This window comes from Alosa pseudoharengus, unplaced genomic scaffold (assembly GCF_046254945.1).
Source record: "Alosa pseudoharengus isolate Yale_2024_CS ecotype anadromous, Long Island Sound unplaced genomic scaffold, YU_APseudo_1.1 YU_APseudo_1.1_scf_1, whole genome shotgun sequence".
NCBI classification, from domain to species: Eukaryota; Metazoa; Chordata; class Actinopteri; order Clupeiformes; family Clupeidae; genus Alosa; species Alosa pseudoharengus.
Window position 1 is genome coordinate 3,321,474 of NW_027468564.1, and position 5,597 is coordinate 3,327,070.

A 5,597-nucleotide genomic window follows, 5' to 3' on the forward strand; every position below is an offset into this window, starting at 1 on the left:
GGCTTCACGTGGATTGGGAGACAGACTGCCCAAAAGCCTCAGTGCGTGGTCTGCAGTGAGGTGCTATCTAACCAGTCTAATGTTCTCCACACTGTTTTTTTTGCGTGAGAGCTCATAGACCAGTTGCACATCGAGGCAGTCGGGGCAGCCGTAGCCTACTGGTTAGCACTTCGGACCTTTAACCGGAGGGTTGCCGGTTCGAGCCCCGACCAGTGGGCCGCGGCTGAAGTGCCCTTGAGCAAGGCACATAACCCTCTCACTGCTCCCCGAGCGCCGCCGTTGTAGCAGGCAGCTCACGGCGCCGGGATAAGTGTGTGCTTCACCTCACTGTGTGTTCACTGTGTGCTGTTTGTGTTTCACTAATTCACCGATTGGGTTAAATGCAGAGACCAAATTTCCCTCACGAGATCAAAAAAGTATATATACTTATACTATACATTTTGATTTTGTTATTTGTTATCATGTATGGCGGCTAATTAAACACGATGCCTGGAATGCGCATAGACAGTAAAAGAAATGGACGAACAGACTCCGTCGTTTTCAATGGGAGGGCACTGAGTCAAATAGAACGATTTTTCAGTTGGTCCCCCCAGTACTGCGCAGACTCACACTTAACTTCGTGACGTTAGCCATCGAACTGAATCTTGTAACTCATATGATAGATACACAGAAATTATTCTTACACTTCCTTCGCCTTCAAAGTCATCAAAGTTAAACATTTATTTATGTATTATTATTAATATCATCCTCACCAAGTCGAGTTAATGTTGAAGCTACCATAGCCTACATGATCATCTTCAAAAACAGTCATGCTAAAACAAAACAAAGTTTTAGCCTTGAAGCTAATCTTTTTTCCACTTTTCCGACCTACGGTCAATCCATCGAAAACCTCTGAAATGATTAGTGCCCTTTTTTTAAAAATTAGGTTTACTTTTTTATTATTATTAGGTTCCCTCTGTGTAATGCTTTACCTTAACATACGGTCGTGTATGCTAGGTTTTGCTTATGAGTTACCGTCATAGGCAAGGTGGACTGAGCTTCTTATCCAAACAATACGGTTATCTCCCTACGGCGCGAAAGAGAGATTACGTCAAAGCTAGCTTCCCTCCAACCGAACAAGCTAACCGTTCTTCTTACGGGTAACCAACGTTACGGACGAGCTAGTGGAGTCTGTTTAGCCTTTGTAGTGTTTATGTGGATTACACAGAAGCTACAATATCGGCACATGATATATGTTATATGAAGTTATGGTATTTCAAAAAAATCTTACAATGAATGGACTTCTATGGGAGTTAGCAGAGAGGTGGTCCCTCCAGCCTACGTCGATTCTTCTACTTCCGGGAATTCGCCTGCCCCCTTGGGAATGCGTCACTAGAATGTGTTACTTTTTTATGTGTCCGATGGTGGGGGTACGCGAGCCGAGTCAGGATGTAGAAGGTGGTCCGCGGGGAAAAAAAGTTTGGGAACCGCTGGGTTAATGTTTTCACCCCTAATAGCTAGCATAGTTTGCTAATTCCTGCTAATGTCAAAAACTGCGTCTCAAATGGTGTACTTCTGCACTTGCAATACCTAATTTAAGTGTGTGGGGGCCTTCACACTGACAATTCCAACGACACAAAGTGCACTGCTAGTCCCCGGATAGTGCACTCATAGCAGTCAAAAGGCTGAGTGTGGCACGCTGGATACTTTTCGCCCTCAATGGACGTCATCTTGGATATATAGCGGAAGGGGAGGGAGCGTTTTCAAACGTGGAACTTGCAGTTGAGAACGCTGAACCAGCAGCAGTGGAAAACACACTTTACAGATGTACAAGCAAGTTATAACATAAACTGTTTTGACACAGTATGACCATGTTAATGTCAAATAAAGGACACAAATAAAGTTATATTTAAATGTTGCGATTGTCATTTCCATTAAGTGCACAGAGTTGTTTGATATGAGACGACACTATTGTTAAAATATATGTACTCCGCCCAAAAGCATACAGTGCACATTGGGTGCTGCACGAAAGTGTACTCACGAAAGTATGCCAGTGAAAGTGATATAGATAGACACTTTATTGATTCCTAGGGGAACATTACACTTCTGGGTGGCCAGGTATTAGGAGACAAAGGGACACATTTTGCCCAGAAAGCAATCGTGGTGCTGTGGATGGTCATAATAAGTTTAGATTGGAGGTGAGAGAGAGGCCACACACAAAAATAGCAGATAGCATGCAGTTCTAGCCAACTCCAGTAATTTTTGACCAAGCTCGGCAAGGTTTAGGATCGGTCAATTACGCAATCAACGGCTCCTCTGTGGAACCTCATTAAAATAAAAATGTCAAGTTAACACTGGTTAAGACCATACCTTTATTCAATGCAACGCTTTCTCATTACCAACGATGAAGAAAAATGTCAAGTTAACACTGGTTATGACCATTCCTTTATACAATGCAATGCTTTCTTGTTACAAACGATGCAGTCTAATCATCAATATATGAATATAAAATAATGAGATGACCAAAGACATGATAATTTACATACATTTCATACAAAAATACAAAGATACATATTGATTTTTCACATAGCATTGAAAGCAGGTACGCAAGACGTTTTTTTGGCTGGACAAAATGTTAATATTCCAGAATACTGGACATACAGACAATCTCTATTAAATAGCCATAATGGCCTATAAGCTTACATTTTTAAAAAGCTTTTAAATAGCCAAAATGGCCTATAAGTTTACATTTAAACGGCACTAAATCACAAACTATATATTTCCACAATGCAGTTTATTAAGCGTTGTCAGCACCAGCAGGTGGTGTAGGATCAGCTTTGCCCAAGCAGCGGAGAAGCCTACTTTTATTCTATAAAGCAGCGCAAATTGTTGCCCACACATTGCACACAGACTCTAGCTACACAACTGCAGTAGTGGAGAATCTCGGAAGAATTCCCACTGGATTGGTAGCGGTTTTCGGTCGGCATAGGCGAGCTTAAAAACTGCCATGATGTTGTTGTTTGCATAAGTTAATTGCTGCGCGATCACAGCCCCTTTTCTCTCACTTCCAGCGGCCCCTACTCACAGACCCGGTAGCCTAATAATGAAGCAACAGCTGTGATGAACGGTAATGCTGGTTCACCTGAGAGTGAATACAGACTAGGGATGGCGAAATTTAAAAAAAATCTTAACCGGCCACTGAGCCTCATTAACCGGTTAAAGTCTGCCAAAACCAACTGCCATTTATGATACCCGTGTCCTGTCGCGCGTCTTTCTCTGCCCGTGAAACAAGTTATCCCCCCATTTTAGAATGGTTAGGCTCCCGTCACACAATGTTAGTTCGTGCCCTTTGTATTATACATTTTCCCCAATCATTGTCCACTACTTTTGGAGGAATAAGGGTTTTGTTTTGGGGAGAAAAATAATTGCTTTCCCTGCGCACCCACGCACAGGCACATTACGCACAACGCTGACCTTCCATGCAACGCGGCACCGAGCTCGGGCTATAAAAAGCTCACGTTACAAAGTCACAAACAGAGAACGCTACATTTGGTGGTGTTACAGGAAAGTATATTAACCAACGTCTTCGTAAAATAACGTACCGATTGCCAACAGCCTCTGTAGCGTGCTGCACAAAATCCTTGCAATAAATTCCTGTCGTCATGCCATTTAAGTACAGATGAATAATAAAACACAACAAGTAGGCATATGCTAGTCTTTCGTGTCTTCGTTTGCCATTACATTGTTACAATTATCATCATGCCATAGTCAACACGCAGCCACTAACAAGCAGTAAACGTATAATAATAAAAGTTTTTAGGCCTATATGTTCTAACTGTTTACATAATGGGTAACATGCTTCACATAAGCCTTATTTAGGTTAATAGTGGCGATTTTTTTTTAGCTGCGCAGACAGGACCTGTCATGTAAGGCGTACAAATAGTCACTATCAGTGTTGGGCAAGTTACTTCAAAAGCGTAATGCATTATTTATTACTTGTTACTGTCATCTCAAAGTAATTTGTTACATTACAATATTACTGTCTTTGAATTGTAAGGCATTACACTACGTTTACATTACTTTCACCAAAATAACAGGAAGAATGGATTTGGTGTTCTCAATAGATCTTCATGTGTTCAATGCAGCTCATTACACGGCAGGAGGTGATGTGGTATGGCATAATGACTGAGCTAGGCTTAAGGCTAACAAAAGAACAATATAATGGTTGCAGTTATGGCTCATGGAACAATGTAGGCCCCAAAGGCCAAAGGTCACTCACAACTTAATATAGTAAAATATAGCCATAGTGAAATTGTATGTTGACTTTAAATGGTTCTCATCATTGCTGGTTGCCTTTCCTTCCACTTACAGTGGTGTAGACTTAATGCAAATAGTTTGAGAATAATGGCTACGATCTTTGTCTGTAAAAGCAACATTTTAGTTATTCTCACTGCTTGAAATGAGAAGTATAGCCTAACCATGTTAGATCTGTTTTATGAATGGCAGAGATAACTCAAATTCCATTTCTACAGTTATCTAAACAAGGCAATCAAATTCCAGGACCAGCATAGATGACTTTTTTTAATTATTGGATAATCTTCTCTGGTGCCAATTGAGCATTTCTCAATTTTGGGTTAAAAAGCAAAGTAACTTCAGTTACTGAGAATTGTACCGAGTAAAATATTACTGAAATTGTATTGGTAATGCCTTACATTACTGCATTACAGCAAAAAGCAATGCATTACTGTAATTACATTACTTTCTTAATGCATTACTCCCAACACTGGTCACTATAGTAACCGGTATAAACTGTTTTCGGAATGGCTACGTGAGCTCTGCTGCGGCAGAGCCATGGCTCTGTGCTGTGGTTGCGCTTAATAAATTCCGCCGTGGGACGGCTCATGCTCACATTTATCTTTTTTAGATATTGAGTGATCATATCGCCCCATACAATACAACACTAATAACACGTGTGTGTGCAGTGTAATAACAGACGCTGGCTGGCATTCGGGAGCTTTAAAAATAGTGGGGTTTTTTTTGTTTTTGGCAGCAGAACATTTTAACCGGTCAACGTTGATTCGGTCAACCACCGGTTAAACGGCTACCGGTTAACATCCCTAATACAGACCCTTGTTGAAAGTTTTAGATGAGTGGTCGTGACATCTTTCTAGCTTCCCTAGAATCCCCCCCCCACAAAAAAAAAATAGGAATAGTCCCAATAAATGAATTGTACACGTCCTTCATAAATTAGCGTTACTGTAATGTGAGGCATGATTTCATAGAATGACAGCCTATTTCGCTGCTTGTGCAAACTGGACATAAAAAACAACATTTCATAGACTATGTTTATATTTAACTTGTCATGGTAACATACATCTGCCTTTCTAGATGCGAGGGGCTATTAATGCTTATTCAAACATTTCTGTGGCTTATTCAATTCTTAACAGTTTGCACCATCATATTATTTTGAAGAGGAATACTTGATTGCCTTTTCACACTTTCTCTCCAACGTGAATTTGCATATGTTTTTTAAGCCTTTATATGAGGCCTCTTTTCAGTGTGTGTTAACATATGTCTTTTTAATTTAGAAACATATGGAAAACCTTTTCCACACTGGC

General features: G+C 40.6%; 1 protein-coding gene across 2 annotated transcripts in view; it reads right to left on the reverse strand.

Annotated features, from left to right (window-relative positions):
• The window catches only part of LOC143121068 (uncharacterized), a 45,225-nt gene that overhangs the window by 25,043 nt on the left and 14,585 nt on the right, over positions 1-5,597 (reverse strand). The gene's annotated exons all lie outside the window — the stretch shown is intronic.